Raw genomic sequence first — 22,078 nt, 5'->3', positions numbered from 1 at the left:
CTACACGATTTGGACGGGTTTGTACGATTCGCACGGAAACGGCTACGAATACGATACGTCAGACGTTTTTTTTCCTGAATCAGAATCGAGCCCTAAATGTCAACTATCCGGACTTATTTTCACCTACCTGTGTTCTCTCAAGGGCAACCATCCTAGTGAAGGGAGGCAGCACAAAAAGTGGTAGAGAGAACTAATAGGATGTCATATGCAAGAACGAACCCTTCTTAACTTAAACAGAGAAAAATCAATGTAAAAACACTATAGAATAAATTCGTATGGTAGATATGTACCAAAGTTAAAATGTATTGCAATCCTTTATTGTGCCACACACAACAATGTATCACAAATATATTTTAAAATTTGAACCATTCTCTTCTGAAGTTGAAGGGTACCCTGTGAAGGTATAGAGTCATAAAGAATACACAATAGTTAAAAAAAAGTCATAATCAAACAGTGGCACTAGTGTCAGAAGCTTATTTTGGAATCGTTCACAACTTACCAGATGACTTTTTTAGGGTTTTAATAACTCACATTCCTCTGTTTGACAAATTCTGTTTTTGTTTTAATTTCTTTTTATTAAATATAGAATAAAGCAGCCATGTGTATGGGTATCAACACAACACAGTATCACAATATTCCTTCTCCTGATTTTATACCCCAGTACTAGTGGAACTGACTAGGCTCTCAAATTCGGTCACCCCGGAGTCACCCCAACATGGAGAATGGAGGGATGCATATGTTTCTCCTGTAAGTATTCTATTTCCACCAATTCTGCTGCCATTTTTAGGACACCCCCCCTACCTATTGTATATTGCTTTCTCAGCCACCATGCACCAGTCCATATCTCTCTTCCATTCTGCTCATGTTGGCACCACTGATGCCCCGCATCTCTGGCCACATTTCGTTTAGCTCTCACTGCCCCATGGTGGCCAAGATTCGATCTTTGCAGGTGAGGTCTGTTTTGTCACATATATTGAGGAGGTATCACTTACACAAAGGTTGCAAGTCCACCCCATACACCCCCTGCAAGCACCGTATTGTGGCCTCCCAGTAGGGTATTATCTTAGTCAGTCCCATAGAATATAATAGAAAGATCCCTCCCGCCTGCACCCCCTGCAGCACTTGGAATCAAATGCTTTCCCCATTTTCACTAGTGTTACAAGACAGGTAGGATCCGTGAAATATTCTAAGTTCAACTAGTCTGAGTTTTGATGATATATCGGAGTCTTTGGGGAGGCCATGGCTTCTAGACAGTCCTCATCCTCCAACACTCCTAAGGCTATGAGCAAGCTTTCTCGAAGTCGTTGGAGGGGGTCAGGGGAGCTCTTTATTAATTTTTGGTAAGTCAGAGAGATTGCTCTACAGTTTAGGTAGTCAGTTAATAATCTGTCCTACAGAGGGTCGCCTCCGGGAGGTCAGCTCCCCGCGGTATGGCAGCTTGCAGGCCATGTCTAATTTGTAAGAATCGGAATGTAGCCGACGGTGCCAGGTCATATTCACGCTGTAGGTCCGCAAGTGGGACAAATTCAATTTTGTAGATGGATAAGTGGGTTAAAGGAGCTCCCCAAGAAATGTTTTCTACTTATTTACCCAGACCCAAAAAAAATAAGAGGAGAGAAAAGAATGAGAGGGGAGCACCAAGCTATGCCACAACAAATATTCATCTGGATCCCACGGAATATCATGCATTGACACACTGTAAGGAATCGCATATTAGTCGACCCTTTCTACCATAAACAACTTAATCGAAGATTTTATTCGTGGCATGGAGCTCCAGAAGCCAGGGACCACCACCATTGTCTGTATTATAGATTGCTCTTAAGCCAAGGCAATTTCTAAACCCAGGCTTGTACTAATTACTGTCCTGATGATGATCCTAATATTGTTGTGAAAGGGTTGAAACGTCGTCTACCAATCTAAACAGCACGCACATAAATTCACTGAGATAAAAAAAGTACATTTTCTGTTTGTACTAAGCGTGCCATAATTTACATTCGACAAGCTACCCTTGTCTGGCCTGAAATGTCTTCCTTGTTTTGTAAATGTCATGTGTTTGTATAGGATACAGGATTGTGTCCCACTATATTGTTGTGTTGTTCACAGAATTACTCAGAATTTATTGTTTGATTAAATTGAATGTCAGGCTGGACACTTCTAATATAGCACTAATTCCAGTCTATATCTATTTTCATTATTTGTACATTATAAGGACCATTGTTCTAAATATATGACTCAAGCAGACAGATCTTTAGAAGAAAAATGGGAAGGGGAAGTAATTTTAGAGCACTTCACAGAGGATTTCCAGCCTTACAGGAAGTCTGGAAAAAGGCCAAAAATCAAGGACATAAAGAGGCAAGCCAATATTTATCGGTTAAGAAATAATTATTGTATAGGAATGGTCTTGAACCATTGCAATAACAATTACGAGTACCAAAACCATTCCTGAGTTAGGTTCTATATCTAGCACAAAAAGGCCGTTAGAAAGTGCTTTCTGTATTTGTATATTTGATTAGATAAAATAAAAATGTTCTAGAACATAAAGTGTACCATAAAGTGAATCTCTGTCAATCTGAAAGCACCATAACAACCTTTGCCCATTAAAAATATACCATTTTCTAAGGATTGGCCAGGATATTGGGGGATCTTACATTCCTTTTTTTCTTAGGGGGTGGGGGGTATTGATGCCCACTTGGGATGAACAAGTTACTTAACTTCGGTAGACAATCTTCAGTGGATACCCTTCTGTCGGGGTTTGTCAGCAGCACAAGATATAAATTGCCACTAACCTCGTCTATAACAGCCAGCATGAGCGATGTCGTGAAGAGTATCTTTCCTATTACCCCAAACACTTCCCCCACGCACTGATGATGTTTTCCAGCGCGTGGAAAAGAAGTACCCAAGGGAAAAGGACAACATAATAAACGAGACAACTTCAAAGGTCTGGTCTAGGTTGGCTTTTCTGTCTTGCCTGGATCTATTATGTACATAAAGAAAAAGAGAGAAAAGACAGTCAGAAACACCACATACATTCCTTCTACATGTATTAGCTTCTAAACATGGAATCATAAGCAACCTGTACCTAGCTCTCGCTAGAAACTCAGGAAATCAGACTTCAAGAATACATTACGAACAAACAGCATAGCCTTCCTTAAAGAAGCCCAAAGTACGTCTTGCACTTTTAACAGCAGGAAGGACACTCTGTCGATAACCCGGCAATAATCCTAGCCCTCGAACCTCCAATTAACAAGCGTCAGGAATTCCTTGCATTCCTAGTGTTTAGAAACAAACATCCGGAGTGCTCGAGAAGAACAAAATACTGAGTTATGTACAAATTAGTAAACACGTCTCTGGAGCCCCAGGCATGAGTTTTTCAGTGGCAAATAAACGCCTGTATCTGGGATGAATGAAATCCCTGAGAGGAGAGCGCCTCCAGGCGTGGTCTACGACTCTCGAGGGGAACAAGTTATTGACAGGCTGGATTCCCCGAGAGGAGAGCGCCCCCAGGCGCGGTCTACGACTCTCGAGGGGAACGAGTTATTGACACGCAGGATTCCCAGAGAGGAGAGCACCCCCAGGCGCGGTCAACGACTCTCGAGGGGAATCTCGCTCTTATCTGTCAATTACGCCGTCTTCCCTGGGCTCATCTGGCTTTCAGCAGGGCGGTAGGCAGTGTTCCGACAAGCTTTCCTGAAATGAACTGAAGGGCGTGTCGGCTTGTACTCGCAAGGTCGCAAAGGCTTCCTAGTAGTCTGACGGGGAACAAGGAGAATCTGAGACTCAGTGTGTCATACTTAATCACCAACGGAATCCGGCGGGGAATCACCTTCCGCTACGCGGTCGCAGTCGAGATTGTCAAGCACCCTCTTCAGGATGAGGCGGGGCTTGTATCGACATTGAGTCACATGGTTGTTCTTTCCACACCTTGGCCTTATGGGAATTGTAGTGCACATGTACGGAGGGTGAATTATAGGTGTCACAGGCACAACAGAGAAAGGTGGTCTATAGTGATCCTGTGTGCTGCTTCTTATACCCTTCTGGAGGCTGGTAATCGTGACACCTTCCTAACTATAGATTCCTCACATTTAGAATATCATCAGGTGCCAGACAGGATATAGAAGATCTTTCATCATAGCCATTGCGCACTAGTAGGTGGCATAATCCAGGTATGGGTTGACTTCACTCCGCCACGGAAGTCGTGGCTGGAGCCCCATAGAAGAGCCAGTCAAGAGTGCTGATGCTAGTCTTTTTTTTAACACTAGCTGACCCCTGGTATTGAGAGCTCAGAAACGAATTATCGGAGTCAGTGTGCAGATCTTTAAATTGGAAACATTTTATAGTTGGAAAAGAGGCCATCCCACAGAATGGAGAGTTGGGAGGGTGGTGAGGAATCTGAGGCAGAGTAAAGTGTTTACCAGCAACAATGAAGGAAAGTAGCTTGTTCTTCTGATGGATTCTTCTAAGCACAAATTCCTCACCTTTCAAATATACACCAAAACTATACCTCCTCAGGTCTGTGGGATAACTCATACCAAAATGTCCTGGAGGAACAAATAGCTAAAATACCCTCCCTCTTGGACCGGACTGTCAAGGCAGTTGTGCTTTGAGAATGTATGTGCAGAGGCCCACATTACAAATGTACAGGGCAAGCAGGCTGCACACTAACACAATGGTTGCCGTTTTGTGCCCGGTTAAATGGGCCTATCTATGTGAACAAAATCCTCTTCTGTCCTGCTTTGTTTTTTCTTAACCCCAGAAATCCCCACAAAGTGCTGATCCTGTACCCAATGATCCTTGCTGAGATAAATGTAAAAACTAAGCTTCTTTTGGGTCCCAGATGATAAAGTATCTCCCCCTTCTTTGAGGGGGTGAGGCGGTGCAAAGTATGCCAAAGTGTGAGGGACTTTTTGGCATGAAAAGGAGTTGTAACTTTCTGTAGAAAGCAGTCTTGTCCTCAGCACCAGTTTGTCATGGAAGTGATGTAAGGCTGCTGAGCCTAAACCTCGTTCACACAAGCTTAAGCTATCACAACAAGAAAGATCACCATCAGAGTTAGAAGATGAAGAGGGCAGCTGTGCATCAGCTAAAAATGGGTGCACATATGAAAAGGACCAATTTAAGATCCTACTGTGGCATCATGAAGGGTTTAGGAGAACACATATAAAGTAAGTCTCTAAGAAGTAGCAACAGGTGATTTGAACAGGAAAGATTTATCCTATAAACAAACAAAAGCTAAGCGGGCTGGCAAATAACCTTTAACGGTACAATCTGCAAGTCATTGCTAGGCCACTGACTGAACAAACAAGTCCAACAGTTTAGCATGCAGGGGGCTGTATTACATGTGCCACACCAAGTCACAAAGTTATTCCATTGTCAACATCTTTCCACTACTTCGAGAGGTAGGTCGAAAGCAGACAACTGAGGCCACTCAATCTCAATCACATGCGCAAGGCCCTGCCCTGCAGGGGCAACAGAAGATCCTTGTGAAGCGTCAGACTGATCAGAGGAGAGATATTCCTACTCAGACATTTCAGGTACCACACTCTCCAGGCCAAATCTGGAGCCTCTAAGAAGATTTGGGCCTGGTCGTTCCTGATCTTCTTCAGAAGTCTGAGCAGAAAAGGTAGTGTTAGGAACGCATACAAGAGTGTCATGCTTCACTCTAGGCAGAATGCAACCTGATGAGATATCTTTTTTAGCAGCCCCAGCATACAAAAAGTGTGGCCAATCCTTGTTCTTGTGTTCACAAAGGGATCAAGCCAGGGTTCTCCCACTGCTGGAAGACACTGTGAACCTTGCCTGGGTGCATTGCAATGAGTGATCCGCTATGCGCTGTCAGTTGAGTTTGTCCACCCTGGTATTTAAAGATGCCCCAGGTAGTGCATGATCAGGGAAATGTCCAAACAATTCAGCCAGTACAGAGGTGCATGGCCTCCTGGCAAAGGGCCCAGGGCTCTGATCTGCCCTGCTTGCTGCGATACCACATGATACTGGCTTTATACAGGAGGACCTGAACCAGCTTTCTCTTGATGGACAACATGAAGCTTTCAACACCAAGCAAATGGCCCACAGCTCTAACAAGTTGATATGGAGACGGGTGTTGGCCAGCAGCAGCCCGCACAGGTAAACGTGGTGGGCTGGGCAGTGGGGGGGTGAGAGGGGGCTGACAGACAACGGAATTGGTATAATTAAATAAATAACACCTATTCCATTGTCTGTTGCGCCACGGCCCTCCCCGCGCTTACCCGAGTCGTCCGTTGCTGGTCTCTGCAAGAGACCAGAGACCTTTGATCTCCACCTCTCCCAGATGACTTCCCACAACCCACCATCACCTCTGGCTGGAGTAGGGATACGATTCTGCCACTAATCCAATGGCAGTCGAGCAGCCATCACTGCAGATCTTTTGCAGTCTCCTCTGAAACCTGGATGGATTCACACATATTCCTGTGGTACTGGGCCCACAGAGTCTTCAGGTCTCACAGCATTGTCCATCTGGCATGGCCGATAGGCAGGATGCTGGAGTCAAATAGGCTAAGAAGCTTCAGAGCCAGCATTACAAACCCAGGACAGAGGCTGAAAAATCAGGCTCATAGCCCGAATGTTCTGGATTTCTTGATCTGGAGGGAAGGCCTGATAATACACTGTATCCAGGATGGCTCAGATGAAACAGGTCGCCTGTGAAAGAGTCAGGTGTAACTTATGCAAGTCGATTGTAAACTAACGAGGTCAAGAGGCACACTGTTGTCTGGTGGTGTTCCAGGGCCGACTGTGGCAATTACCAACTAGTCATTGAAGTGTGGAAAGACTGGTATACCCAACCTCTGAATGTATTCTGCGATCACCACCATCACTTTTGTGAACACCCAATAGACACTATTCAGGGCGAAGGGGAGCTCTGGACACTAAAAATTCTCCTGGCCCCCTTCAACCAAAAGTAGGGCTAGTGGGCGTGCAGAACCGGAACATGGAAGTAGGCAACTTTCAGTTCCAACATTACCATCCAGTCTCCTAGTTCCTAGGCATTTAGAACCTGAGCCAGCATAAGCATCTTGAATTTGTACTTTGTCCACAGAAAGAATTTAAGAGGCCAGAGATCTAAAATAAGACAAGGGCCTCCTGCCTTTTTCGGCACTGGGAAATAGCAGGAGTACCAAGCAGTTTAGATTAGAGAGTCCGGGACTCTCTCTATGGCTTTCTACAAAATTTCCTACAATAAAGTGGCAAGTGCTTCTCTTATAGCCGCACTGATGTGGATGGAAGATGCGACAGCTTGGAAAGCAATAGCAGTGTGTTGTCCCATTTAACTATTCGCAGGATTCAGGTATGGGATGTTTCTGCCTTCCACCTCTGGAGTCAAAGACAGAATCTGCCTCCCACATGGTTGTTCTGAGCCACTAAGGGTAAGCTAAAATGGTTTGGAGGCTGATGTCAGAGGGGCAGGGAACTACGAGGCTCGCTGTCTACAAAAGTGCAAAAATTACTGGGGCTACAACTTTGAGGATGTGAAGAAAATGAGGGAGTAAGGTGTATTCCTGCTCCCATTAAAGTGATTAACAGCAAAGTCAGCTTTCTTGCCAGATAGGTGAGATTTGTCAAAAGACATGACATTGAGCAAAGCCTGAACATCACCCGAGAAGCCTCGCTCATACCAACTGCTCTTCCTAGGCCGTGAGTAGTTCCCAGTCCTTATGTAATCACATATTTTGCCTTATCCTGGCCATCCCGAGTAGTTAGCACCAGATTCACATGAACTTCCTCTGAGACTGCCAACAAGATCTCTGCAAGCATGTCTCATAGTGCTATGGAGCACCTACCTAGCAAACTGCTGCCATTGAATGACGAAAGGGCAAAACTAGCGGAAAATATCCATTTTCTAAAAGCTTTGATTCTCTCTTCAACTCTCAATCTTGTGGGGTTGTAAGGAATGAGTTAATTCTGCTCATAGGTGCCTAAACAACAAGACTTATCAAGCGTAGTTTCTCATGAGAGTAGCGACCCCAAGTTGCACTCGAAATGACAAATTCATTAATTTTAATACAAACTCGTGGTTTTGTATATTTTAAATGTCCAGTTTATTTGAATTGTTTTCCTTTATAATATATATTTCTTCAATTTGTTTTCATTTGTTCAACAAAACGTTATTTCTTCTGCCCAATGCCGTTCTGTCTGAATCCTTCATCAGGGGATTTTAATACTGCAATAATAGAATATAACATTCAGCATGGTACTAGAACCTCTAGTACAAGTGCACAAACTTCTTATCATGAAATAAATCAAAGGTCATGCTAGGTTAACGTGATTAAATGACAGTATGTAATAGGCTCATACCATTCTGTGATTCAATATTACCCGTTTTCCCACTTCAGAGAAATAACTGTTTAAGCTAGTATTAAAGTGTGATCCTGAATAATTTGAGTAGTTTAGTGCATTGAGATATCATTTTGCATAGGGTTCACGTCAATGGTGACTTGGTGAATGTGATACGTGGTGTCCCGTAAAATAGAACGAAAACTATATGGCTAAAGTGCAAGTGACATCTAATTCAACCTTAAATTCATGTTGACCCCCATTGGAAGTGAAAGTGACATGCGGAGTTTGAAAGTGGTTGAACTTATGTAATTCTGGAAAACGTTTTAAGCTGTTTGATGGTTATGACAATGTAAACATAGTCTTGGTGCCTAAAAACAACAAATTTCGGTCAAATCTGCTCCAAACAAAGGTGATACTGTGGTCCTCAGAAATGTGTGTGCAAACGTACAAGGTTATCTCGGGTTTAATCGCATCAGGAAAGAGTTGCCCAACTGTGCTCTACCCACAAATAACAAAGCTCAGTCACGGGTGAAAAACTCACAAATGTATTACTTCATGTAGTGAGTGGCCTTCATCTAAGATTAACTCACCAAGGGTGTATGAGCTCCAGGTGCCTTATCTGTTTCCAATGGTGTGAAAAATTTCTAAGGCCAAAACTCTATTATACCGTGAACTAACCCGGAAGTTGAATCACGTGGTCACGTTGAAGTGAATAGACACGGTAAAAGGACTAAGAAGTATACATGAAAAAAAAGAAAGAAATCGCATCAGGAAAGAGTTGCCCAACTGTGCTCTACCCACAAATAACAAAGCTCAGTCACGGGTGAAAAACTCACAAATGTATTACTTCATGTAGTAAGTGGCCTTCATCTAAGATTAACTCACCAAGGGTGTATGAGCTCCAGGTGCCTTATCTGTTTCCAATGGTGTGAAAAATTTCTAAGGCCAAAACTCTATTATACCGTGAACTAACCCGGAAGTTGAATCACGTGGTCACGTTGAAGTGAATAGACACGGTAAAAGGACTAAGAAGTATACATGAAAAAAAAGAAAGAAACTGCGAGTTAACCTGGAAGGTGAATCATGCAGTCGTGCCGATACGAATAAACGTGAATATGTTAATGAAAAAAGTGCGTTTTGTATTTAAAGGTAAAATGTGTAAAACACGAAATAAGGCAATTCTGACAACATTGTTTGATAGTTCTGTAAACATGCTATAACCACTTTTAAAGGTTAAAGAACAAGTTGTGAGCAATTGCAAAGCTGAATACCTACAACAATATTCCCTGAGTGTCTTAAAGGTGACAATGAAATAATTAAATATGGAACTAAATTACATACTCAGACTGGTATTAACCGAATGTTCTGTGGCGACAACAAAAGTTATTAATGAGCATTTCAATGTGGATCACACTGTGAGAAGTCAACATTTACATGGCAATTACCAAACACGAATTTAAATGATTTATCCAATACATTGCTCTTCTTAGTAAGTGTTGTGAATTGTCTCTTCAGGGAAGGATGGCTACACGTTCTAGTATCAAAAATCTTAATTGGCTAGGATTATGGTTGTGAAGGTTGAAATGGGTTGCAACCATGGATTTTGCGTTATTCATACGTATATTGCTTTTTTGTTCTATTAATTGTGTTTTAATCTTTCGTTCAGTCTTGCCACCATAAGGCGGTCCACAAGGGCAATTCAGCAAGTATATAAGATTACTGCTGCCACATGTCGCCGTTACTCTTAGTTTGATTTGTGTTCCCTTGCTTGCGTCAGTTATCTGATTGCCCTTGATGATAACGTTGCAATTACCACAATTGTAACATGGGAGCGTTCCCCGGTAATTAGTGTCTTTTTCTGGTTATTTTTAGTTAAGTATTTCCATGAAGTTTGTGTGCATGAGTACGACAATCTAGGTTGTTGAAGGAAAATACCTTTGAAGTCATTGAGTGTTAGTAAAGGCCAGTGTTTAATAATTGACTTCTTAACTTCTTCACTTCTAGTTGAAAACTTCGAAACGAAAATTATTCGTTGTTCGTCATCATAGTTTGGTTTGTGTTCGAGTAACATGCTACGTTCTTTGTTCTGTGCTTTCTCAATGGCATCATTCAAAACCTTTTCAGGATAACCTCTTAACCGATACAACATCATCAGATGACTCACCAAACAGGAAACGACAAACTATTGAGCGAGAAAATGCAAGATCACAGGGGGATACGCCCACAACGTCAAACACTGACATCACACTAACGACAATCCTTGGGCCTTGTTAGGTGTCGCAGAGCAGCGCATGCGCTGCTCTGCGAGAAGTAGGTGAGTTTTCAAAGTGCTACTGGCTGGCATAGCACCTGCATTCAGGTGAGCGTGCTGCCATCTGTCTTTCACGGGTGTTGCTCCCCTTCCCCCCATTCATTCCCTGCCCACTGATGATTCCGCCGCTCTCCTATTACTCCCCTCTCCTGTGGCGTTAGTAATACTGCCCCCTGCGTTGCCCCCTCGCCCTCCACTGTAATTGCGTCTTTTTATATTATTTTTATTTTTCACTCCCATCATTTCCATTTACTGTAAACTTCCTCTAATTTGCACACTGCTTTTTCTTGAGGTCACTCACACTCATCACTGTTCATACACTGCTACATTTGATTGTCTTTTTTTAGTATTGTGTGTTTGCTCTCACTTATGATCCGCTCGAAGTCGCGTGGCGTGGATAGAGGCTGACCTGTTGCTGCTTTCCCTGGGTCGCCTGGACTTTGTTCTCCTGCTGGGGCATTACTGAACATCGGGCGCTGCATCAGAGTGGGACTGCGAGTCCCAGGAGTGACTGCGGCGTTCCTGGAGCCGCACCTGGGACTCTTCCCACTCCACCCCGCCTCCCGCCCCCAGGGTGCCACGCCCCTTCAACAGCAACATGTGAGAGCCGTGTGACGCACTTCGCGGGACGCGCGCGGGCGAAGACCGGGCAAAGAGTGGGCCGTTTGAGGCCGTTAGAGACCGGTGGAGACTGGACTGGGCTATATCCCTTGGCCCCAACTTTTTTATAGTAAATCCACCTGTTAGTGAGCTCGCTGAAGATAAGGTGCTATGTCCACGCGTGAGTATAGAAGTAGGGCAGCCAAAGGGAAGTTGCAAAATGGGACACTTGATGATTTTATTACCAGGACCAATACTGCCATAGATATGGAGATCAATAAAATGCAGCATAGGGTCTCCATTGAACTTGATGCAGCTAGAAGGTTATCCCAGGAGCTGGCCATGGCCAAAAAATCCTCATTAGGTCACTTTGCCTTTGCCAAAACACCTGACAGCCCAATGGGTCCAGCTCCTATGACGCAGGCAGTTATCCACCAGCCAGCAGTCGCATTCCTTCCAGCATCGAAGGTGGGGTCTCCACATGCATACCCCCCATCCTTAGTCCATCACTGGGTGGGGCGGCTGGGGTTGAGACTAGGGTTGAAGGGGCCCCTTTGGAGACGGTACCGATTGTTAAGCGTAAGGTAACGAGCGGGAGGATTTCCCTTACCCCCCAAAAGGGTGCCATCCATAAACGAAAGCGTAATAATACTTCTGCCTATTCTAGGAAAAAGGCTAAGGTTGCAAAGGCTCAGTTACCCTCTCAAGCACTATCTCAGGTATCCCACGCACCCCTTCCCATGGGAAATATTTGCCCCCCCCAGTATTAGAATCTAGTTCAGCAAAATCGGTGGGCGAATATGATGATAATCTCGTAATAGAAAGTGTGAATGGTGGGGTACCACTCTGCACGATAGAAGGAAAGGATGTGGAATTTTTAACGATTGTGTGGGAAACGCTAAAAAAACTTCTAACCCCCTTGGAAGTTAGACTTTCGCGAATAGAAACCCAGTTGCTCGAGACAGAAAAATGCATCCTAAATCTAGCCACCTTGAGCATACCTGATAATAAACCAACTAATCCACCAGTTACTACTAATACTCCATCAGTACCTGCTGCTATTTCACTAGTAGCTCCGGTGGTTAAACCCATTCCGAAACCTCGGCATAAGGTCATTACAAGCACTTCTGTTAACAGGGTAGCGGAGGGTACAAATCAGCTGCCGCTCAATCTGCACCAGCCCCGAAAGCCATGGCAATCCCGAGGGCTAAAGATCACAACACCTACCACTCCACTCCACAGAGAACAAAACCTACTAAAAATCTTTATAGGGGCTATGTTGATCTTCCCCCAGATGTAAGACCGTATGTAGTTATGTTAACGGGGGTGCCGGAAATTTCATACCAACAGCAGGAAGACTTTGGATCATTAAAAAACAAGGTAATCCATTGGCTTAATGTAAACAGGCCATTACCCAATCACCTGAGAAGTAAAATTCTTATGGTGTGAAGGGTCCCTTGGATAGGCACCTCGCACAAGTCTATTACAGGTGATTGCATTATTGTTTCTTTCGAAGACCCCAACACTGCACACCTTATTCACTCATGGAGCAATTATGGAGTAAATTCGCCCATAGCATCTAGACCCCTAACTTACTTTTATCCCCTGCGTTCACACTCCAATACGGGGGGGAATTGGAATTGGATTCCGGCGGGAAACTGTGTACAGGGTGGGCTACCCAACTACTGGCAAGATACACATGGTGGGTGGAATGGGCCACCCACTCATAACAGATTTGGGTGCCTTGAGGACGTGGACTGACTTTCCCATAGGGTTACTGACACACCGTCTCTAGCAGACTCACACTGTTCTTTGTCTTACTCTTCACCGCGCTCTGTTTCCCCACTATTACAATATCTCCCTGGAGACTGTAATCAAATTACAGGTGAGACTAGGCACACAGAGGGGGATGTTGTTGAATACTGTGCGGGCGCCACACTAATTGAGCCAACAAATTATAAAATTACCCACATAGATACAGTTGGTCAAAACAGCAAGGATAACCCCCTTCCTGAGGCGCCGTATGTAATATGCTCGCTGGCAACAGAGGGATTGTCCTGCCACAAGCACAGCCAGTCCAGGACAAGCAGGTGCACCTTGGTATCTAATGCTATTGATAAGATGGGGGCTCCCGGCGTAGTTTCCATACTTTCTTGGAACGTTGCCGGGTTGGCCAATAAACTAGATTCCCCAGAGTGGGTGGAATTAATTGAAGAACATGACATATGCTTGTTCCAGGAAACGTGGGCCAGGGAAAAACAGTCCCGCACAGGGTACGCTTCTTTTGAGATTGCGGCAAAATGGGGCGGGAAGGGACGACCGTCTGGTGGCCTGTTGATTTGGGTAGGTTCCCAACTTGGATGCAGGGCGAGAAACCTTGAAACCAACTCAGCGGACTTTCAGTGCGTTGTTTTGGAGTGGGCATCTGGTGTGAGTGTAGCATTGATAAACGTATACTCAAGAGCGGTTGGGATAACAGCCACTTTGGGGACAATCGAGGATTTAGCTTTGTTCCTCGATACAGTTTGTTTTCCGGCAGCTGCTTCATTGGTACCGTCTTGAAAAACCACCATGGCTGTATCGTGTGTGCTAGATGATGCAGACAAAGAAGAGCGGTCTTCAAAATCAAAATTATCAAGAGCAGCAATTGCAAATCATTTCCTGGTAAAGTAATTTGGAAGATGCGTGCTGTCAGATTCGCAAGCTTTTACAGCATGAGCTGCTAACAAGTTCCTGCTCCATACTATGTCATAACATGTTGCCACATCAATCCTATTTATTGAAGTGATTAGCTCTCTACTTTTGTACTGGTCATAGATTGCGTGGGCAGTCATAACATGCAGGAGGGAGAACTTTTTGCCATGATGTTATTCATAAAACATGATTTCCACAACACAAGCTTGTTGGCTCATGGGATTGTCTTCTACTTCTACGCTTATATCTTCAAAACCATCTTCAATGTTGTAGGCTGCTGTTTGGAACTCAAGAACAGTTTTGCATTGCTGATATTAAACATTGATGTAAAAAAATTAAGACAACATTAGGCATTCTTGTTGACTCCTATGATCTGCAGAGCTCTGGGGCATGACAAATGTGATCAAGTCCAAAATCGAAATTTTTCAGGACATTTCTTAAAAGCTTTCCTGCAGATTTTACTACATCCTGTGATCTTATTTCGGCAGTAAGAACTTCAGGAGTCAAATCAGCTGAGAACACCAAAAGTGAATCATTATTTTTGCTAGACTAGAAAAAACGATGTCAGGATTCCTGCCACAGGTCACCTCTCTTGACTATCACAATATACCAGCTTGACTCGTATCATTCCTCCCAACACTTACGAACGAACAAATGTCATGCACCCGGACGCTTGTCTATATTACATGTTGTTGGTAATAGCTAGCTGCAACTAGTGTTGCCCAGTTAGTTTGAAGAGGCTTAACAGCTTTTACAAAATGTTTTACCATGCATATGCAAGGTCAGGTTTCAGGCGCCACGGAAACATCCAGAATAAGCATCAAGCAACCAGCATAGATGACCTTACTGTGAGCCTTACAGAAGACAGCCCTCATCAAATTGATCCCCTGCTCCTGTTCCTTGCTAGAAGCAATTAGATCGCAACCTTTGTGAACATTCTAAACCACCTTCTAGAAGAGAGCCATATCAAACAAATCCTCTGCACCCGCTTCTTGCTGTAAGCAATTAGAACATGACCTTTGTGAACAATCTAAAGAACCTTCTAGAAGGCAGCCTCATCAAATGAATTATCTGCACCTGTTACTTGTCATAAACAATTAGAAAGTGACCTTCGTGAATGTTCTAAAGCAGTCTTATTTAAAGAACGTCCACACTCCTCTTTGTCTGCCACTTACCTGTTTCCTGGCTTACAGGACTGTCTTGCCAGCTTTCTTGAGCCTCCCACTTCGACCTCATCACAAAGAATGTCCTGCATTAGCATCCCATCTGGATGGAAAAAAACAAGACGAAAAGGAGAGCTACATTAACAGATTTAATTTTACTAGGCATTGAGCTCAATCGCAACAATGTGCTGTTGTAGTGTAGTTCCTATTTTCCCAATAGGCCCTGCGCATTGGAATAACATAAACAGTAGTATTGACGTAGAAGTGCGGATCTTCCAGGCCTCCACTGACTATGCTAAACTTAATTGGGTTTGTTACCAACTAGCGAAGAGGTCACTGGAAACTTTCTTGACTGAATAGGAAGTGATCAGCTTCCCTGGTACAGACAAGAAGGGGTTCAGTTTTCCAACAACCGTGCAACATGACAACTTTGCTCCTCAGATAAGAGTCAATCTCTAGAGTCGTGTGAACAATAGACAGTTATTTTACTCAGTCAGTGGTTGTGCAGTTTACTTTCACAATATGTAGAGAATAGAGAGACGGGCGTTGTCAATAAAGGGTAACATTTATTGAACAGTCTTTCTTCTCGTACAAGAGAAATGAATTGCCACAATTGCAAGACTTGTTATTATAAAAAGTACGTACAGTAAGATGAGTATTGCGAAATAATACTGTAAAAGCATTGATATGGTTTCTTAGCCATACAATGGTTTAAAATGAATAAAACATATATACATTTATATATACATTCGGCTAAAATACTCAACTGGTGCTTCTAACTACGCCTACCCCAGTGTACCTGACCTAAGCCTAATACGTGGGAGGGGAGTAAGTAAGTAGCTTTAAGTTAAGTTGGTTTTGCCAAGGTTTGCTTCAAGAATTCCCTCTAAGGGTTTAGTCAACACCATACCTCTGGAATAGAATGATGGAGGTCTGGTATCTCCTTCAGGGAGTCGATATCCCAGTCACTCGCAAGAGTGGCTTGGAAACGCCGGAGCTGGATTTCTCTGCAGGAGAAAAGACAGCCTCTCTCTCAGCGCTCGAGGAGGAGGAGGAGGGGCAGCGTTCGTGAGCAGCTTGCATCTGCTGGGCTCTTGCAGGGGACGGCTGTTCAGCTCCCAAGTTCACCACACCATTGTTCGATAGTTAGCAGCGATAGCAGTAGCGATAGCAGCTATGGTATCAGCAGCATAACAGCAACTTCAACAGCAGCGAGACAGCGTTTGCTTAAGGCAACGTTGGTAATATTTATACCTGAAAGGTGCCTTGTTTGACGTAAGTTTTTGGACATAAGACGTCAATAAAGATGTCACTAGGAAGTGATCGTCTATCAGTGCTCATTAGAGTTTTATTACGAATCAAAACATAGCAAGCAGGGATTTCCCAGGTCGCTGAGTTTTTATCTTGTTGAAGAACTCGGAGTGTTAATCTAGGAATCTAAGATAGTAACTTCTGCTATGTCATTGCACTAATTGGTTGCAAAGGAAGTGGCAGAGAAAGCGATTCTGAAATGTGGCTCTGTTCGTGTGAGGCCAGAGACGAGTTTCTGAATATTGCACTTGAACGGTTATGCCAATATAGGGAATAAATGGATTTTTAGCCGAATAGGGGCATAAGGTCACAGTATCGATCAGGGTCCTAGATTAGAACGCTACACCCACTCCACAAATTCATGTCCATCAAATTACTAAAACTAGAGCAATAAGATGCATGTGTAACATTGCCCACCCCAAAATACATATATGCATTTGAAATAGGCGTATTTGTAATACGTGAAAATTTAGGTACTGTACGTTTTTGAAGCATAGAAATCATTCAAAAATTATAGCATATGAAATCAATGAACGATTATGCAAAAAGAATTACACATGAAATATCTCTGAATGCAGAAGAAGGGAGAGATAATTTCATCACATATAAATGCATTGCAGTAAAATGTGCTAGAGGCTGGTGTAAAGTTAATATGTGAGAACAAAATGTGATGTAGAGATCACTGCAAGGCGCGCATTTCTACATGAAACTGTGCAGTTTCTTCCAAAACTTCAAATCAAAGTTCCAAAACAAGTTAATTTGAATGCTTCATAAAGAATTTATTTCATTCCAATTGCAAGAAATTTTTCAAATTGATTATTCATATGTTGTGTTCCACATACATCCTCGCATTACTTGATGCTTGCCCAATGCATTTCGGGTTAACGAGTGGTAACCCTTCATCAGGGGCCTATAAATGAAAAACATACAAGACCATCACTATCAGGAAAACAGAACCATGGGGTCATCACGACCAAACATATATAACATAGTATAGCACAATGCCAAACGCTCATTGCAACATAATAAAGCATGAACACTGTTTGAAAATGCCAAAGGCGCGCAACATAACATAACATACTTCACAGGACACTGTTGGCAAAGAAAAGACAAAATGAAAAGATGCATAGTCTCGTGATGAGATTGGCGATTGGAGTACTGAGTGCCAGAACGGAGAGACAGACTGTAGGCAGAGAGAGAAAGCTTACCGCAACCAACGCGAGTAATCGTCTCAATGTTCCGAGCGCGGAACCGGTCCGATACGGAAAGGACCAATGGGAAGGGGTTTTATAGAGATATCGGGAGGTCACGTGGTCTGGTTACAAAGAGATACGGCGCGAAACGGAAAAGAGATACGGAAGGCAATATAAAAAATGAAAATCGTGTGGTGCACCACAAAGGATGTATAGAAAAAAGCGAATAGTATAAAAAGCGGCGAACCGCAATCTTACAGCGCGCGGAAATGCCTCGCGGTATTCAAAGGGGTGATTGGTCAATAGGGGTCACGTGATCTGGCTGAAAGGAAAAGTAAACAAAGATCGATGCGGAAATGCAGAGTGCGATCAGCGCACTGTATCATAAACACTGAAAGAATGGGTGACATATATACAAAAGTGCAGAGAGAGACAATAAAAACAGATAAAGAATGGAAAAATAGAAAAATAGAAAAATACATATTTGTCAGAATATCAACCTGCATAAAAAATACGAAAAGTACATAAAACAGTGTTCCTTACAAAGCTGAGGTACATTAGCAGTTTATAAACATGAATTGCAATTTGCAAACGTAGGAGTAACCAATTTAAAGGGTCAGTTGTTGTCCACAGAGGAGTATGAGATCACTCATCAGACCAATAGGAGTGTGTACAGTTACAGGAAACATGAAAATTCAATTCGGTCATTGATCCCTGCTGGTTGGAGGGAATTCAGTTTCTTAATCCAGTAAAATTCTGCTTGAAGTCGTTGTTTAGTTGGATCCATGTCTGAACGTTGCGGGAGTATCTCTAGTATTGTGAATTTTAATTGGGTGATTTGATGGTTATTTTCCAGCCAATGAATTGATACTGCTGATTTCATGTTTTTTGTCCGGATATTGCTTTTATGCTCTGATATTCTTGTCTTGATCTTCCTTTCCGTCTGTCCCACATAAATTTTGCCACATGGGCATTTGATGGCATAAATTACATTTTTTGTGTCACAGGTTCCAGTATATTTTAAATCAATTTTGTGACCTCTAGTAGGGTGCATGAAAGTATTGCCAGGTATTATGTTATTGCAGTGTATGCAATTAAGGCATTTGAGCATGCCTTTAGATGACATATTCAATGTTTTTTTAGCACTCAGCGTCTCTTTGAGATTTCTAGATCTCTTGAAAGCAAATGTAAGCTGTTCGCTGTAGAGGTTGGTTAGGTCGGGTTCCATTCTGATCAAGTTCCAGTGGTGTTTAATTATTCTCTTGATTTGAGTTGATGTGGTAGAGTGTTTTAACACACATACTGTTTTGTTTTCTTTTGATGGAGGGGATGGTGTTAACAATTGGTCTCTTGTGAGGTTCGTTACTTTTTTGATGGATTCCTCAAGGACATCCTTGGGATATCCACGTTTCTGGTATTGCTGAAATTGGTCATGCAGAATTTCTTCCAATTTATGAGGGTCCGAGGTGATTCTTTTGAGGCGTATGAATTGGGACGTGGGTAAATGTTTTTTGAGAGTTTCAGGGTGAAAGCTTTGGTACAACAAGCTGGAATTCCGATCAGTGGGTTTTTTGTACACTTGAGTGTGCAGTTTTTGATTAGTGATGGTTATCTGTACATCCAGAAAAGAAATGGTTTCTTTGTGAACAGAATGTGTGAACTTGATCCTTGGATTCAGTTGATTGATTTCCATGATATTAGTCAAAAGTTGTTCTTTGTCTCCTTTCCAAATTAAAAACAGATCATCTATATATCTCTTGAATATTACTAAATGATCAGTCCAATTTGTGTTGTTTAATATGTTCTCATGTTCAAATTTAGACATGTACAGGTTGGCGTACGAGGGGGCCCCCCCGAAACCCATTGAGGTTCCATTACATTGATTATAGAACTTATCATCCCATTCGAAGTAACTGTGGTAAAGAGCGAAGTGCATGAGTTCAGTGAGAAAGATTTTATTAGCTTCGCATTGATCATCTCTCAAAAGATTCCATTCAAACGCTTCCAGTCCTTCATTGTGCGGTATAGAAGTGTACAGTGACACAACATCGATAGTACTGAGCCAATATTCAGTATTAGGTTCCAACTCAATGGTTCTGAGTAAGTTGAGAAAAGCCGTGGTATCCTTAATGTAAGTTTGCCCTCCTTGTACAATCGGTTGTAAAAAACGATCAAGATATTTGCCGATACTATCAGAAATAGACCCGCACGCAGACACGATTGGTCTAAAGGGTGGCTTTCTCAAGTCTTTGTGTATTTTTGGTAACATATAAAGCTTTGGCCTCCTTGGGTATTTGGTTACCAAAAATTTGTGTGTTCTTTCGTCAATCCATTTTTGTTCTAGAGCATGATCCAGAATTACTGTGAGGATTTTCTGGTATTCATCGGTGGGATCCTTGTCCAAAGGAATGTAGGTATTCACATCATTCACATGTGAGTTAACACTAGATTTGTAAAAGCTGGTGTCCATGACGATCAGGGCTCCCCCTTTATCTGCTTTTTGGAAAGTGATTTCAGTATACACCTGGGCAGAAATTTATAATCAAAAGAAATGGCAGCAACCAAAAACCAAACCCTCAACGAACTCATCTCAAGAAAGTTTAGTATCTGAATCTGATATTTCACAGACAAGACAACCTATTGAGAAAATTCAACAGACAAGACAATCTCTTGAGAAAACCCAACAACCTAGTACATCCACCAACAAACAGCCTTTTTTAGACATCAGTCCGGCCGCCAACGCACCACCTATAATCGCATCAGGAGGGGCAGAAGAAACTCCCGAAGAAATAGCCAAACGAACCAGGAGTCAGAAGTCAAGCAGACCGACTTAGTTATCAATATTTCATCTAAACCTTTGACACCAGCCCAGATGGCGGTTTTGAACAAAGGAATCACTTTTGTGCCTACATACAAAACCAACCTGGCGGAAACTGAGATAGCACTCTTCAAGTTCTTCAGAAATCTCAAACTTAAATATTTTTTTAAAGATGCACCAACTTCTAATACCTCTGAGATCACAGTCTTCAAACCCAAGAGCACATTTTGTGCACCGTATTCTCACAAAACCATTGAAACTGTGGAAAGAATGATTTTGACTGACATTCAAAAAATCAATTACAACAAAAACACTAAGAACAACTTGTCTAAAAATGAACTGAGTACCATCATACAGTTGTCTAAAGATACTGAAATCACTTTCCAAAAAGCAGATAAAGGGGGAGCCCTGATCGTCATGGACACCAGCTTTTACAAATCTAGTGTTAACTCACATGTGAATGATGTGAATACCTACATTCCTTTGGACAAGGATCCCACCGATGAATACCAGAAAATCCTCACAGTAATTCTGGATCATGCTCTAGAACAAAAATGGATTGACGAAAGAACACACAAATTTTTGGTAACCAAATACCCAAGGAGGCCAAAGCTTTATATGTTACCAAAAATACACAAAGACTTGAGAAAGCCACCCTTTAGACCAATCGTGTCTGCGTGCGGGTCTATTTCTGATAGTATCGGCAAATATCTTGATCGTTTTTTACAACCGATTGTACAAGGAGGGCAAACTTACATTAAGGATACCACGGCTTTTCTCAACTTACTCAGAACCATTGAGTTGGAACCTAATACTGAATATTGGCTCAGTACTATCGATGTTGTGTCACTGTACACTTCTATACCGCACAATGAAGGACTGGAAGCGTTTGAATGGAATCTTTTGAGAGATGATCAATGCGAAGCTAATAAAATCTTTCTCACTGAACTCATGCACTTCGCTCTTTACCACAGTTACTTCGAATGGGATGATAAGTTCTATAATCAATGTAATGGAACCTCAATGGGTTTCGGGGGGGCCCCCTCGTACGCCAACCTGTACATGTCTAAATTTGAACATGAGAACATATTAAACAACACAAATTGGACTGATCATTTAGTAATATTCAAGAGATATATAGATGATCTGTTTTTAATTTGGAAAGGAGACAAAGAACAACTTTTGACTAATATCATGGAAATCAATCAACTGAATCCAAGGATCAAGTTCACACATTCTGTTCACAAAGAAACCATTTCTTTTCTGGATGTACAGATAACCATCACTAATCAAAAACTGCACACTCAAGTGTACAAAAAACCCACTGATCGGAATTCCAGCTTGTTGTACCAAAGCTTTCACCCTGAAACTCTCAAAAAACATTTACCCACGTCCCAATTCATACGCCTCAAAAGAATCACCTCGGACCCTCATAAATTGGAAGAAATTCTGCATGACCAATTTCAGCAATACCAGAAACGTGGATATCCCAAGGATGTCCTTGAGGAATCCATCAAAAAAGTAACGAACCTCACAAGAGACCAATTGTTAACACCATCCCCTCCATCAAAAGAAAACAAAACAGTATGTGTGTTAAAACACTCTACCACATCAACTCAAATCAAGAGAATAATTAAACACCACTGGAACTTGATCAGAATGGAACCCGACCTAACCAACC

The 22,078-nt window shown here is 42.5% G+C and overlaps 1 long non-coding RNA gene across 1 annotated transcript in view; it reads right to left on the bottom strand.

Moving 5' to 3' along the window:
- Positions 1–22,078, bottom strand: part of LOC147679586 (uncharacterized) — a 105,958-nt gene that overhangs the window by 56,534 nt on the left and 27,346 nt on the right. The window contains exon 4 of the long non-coding RNA XR_015300887.1: positions 15,088–15,178. This is a non-coding gene — a long non-coding RNA (uncharacterized LOC147679586). The remainder of the gene's footprint in view (positions 1–15,087; positions 15,179–22,078) is intronic.

This window comes from Lissotriton vulgaris, chromosome 11 (genome assembly GCF_964263255.1).
Source record: "Lissotriton vulgaris chromosome 11, aLisVul1.2, whole genome shotgun sequence".
Taxonomy (NCBI): Eukaryota; Metazoa; Chordata; class Amphibia; order Caudata; family Salamandridae; genus Lissotriton; species Lissotriton vulgaris.
Note: the sequence above shows the minus strand (reverse complement) of the source record. Positions and strands in the feature narration are given on the sequence as shown.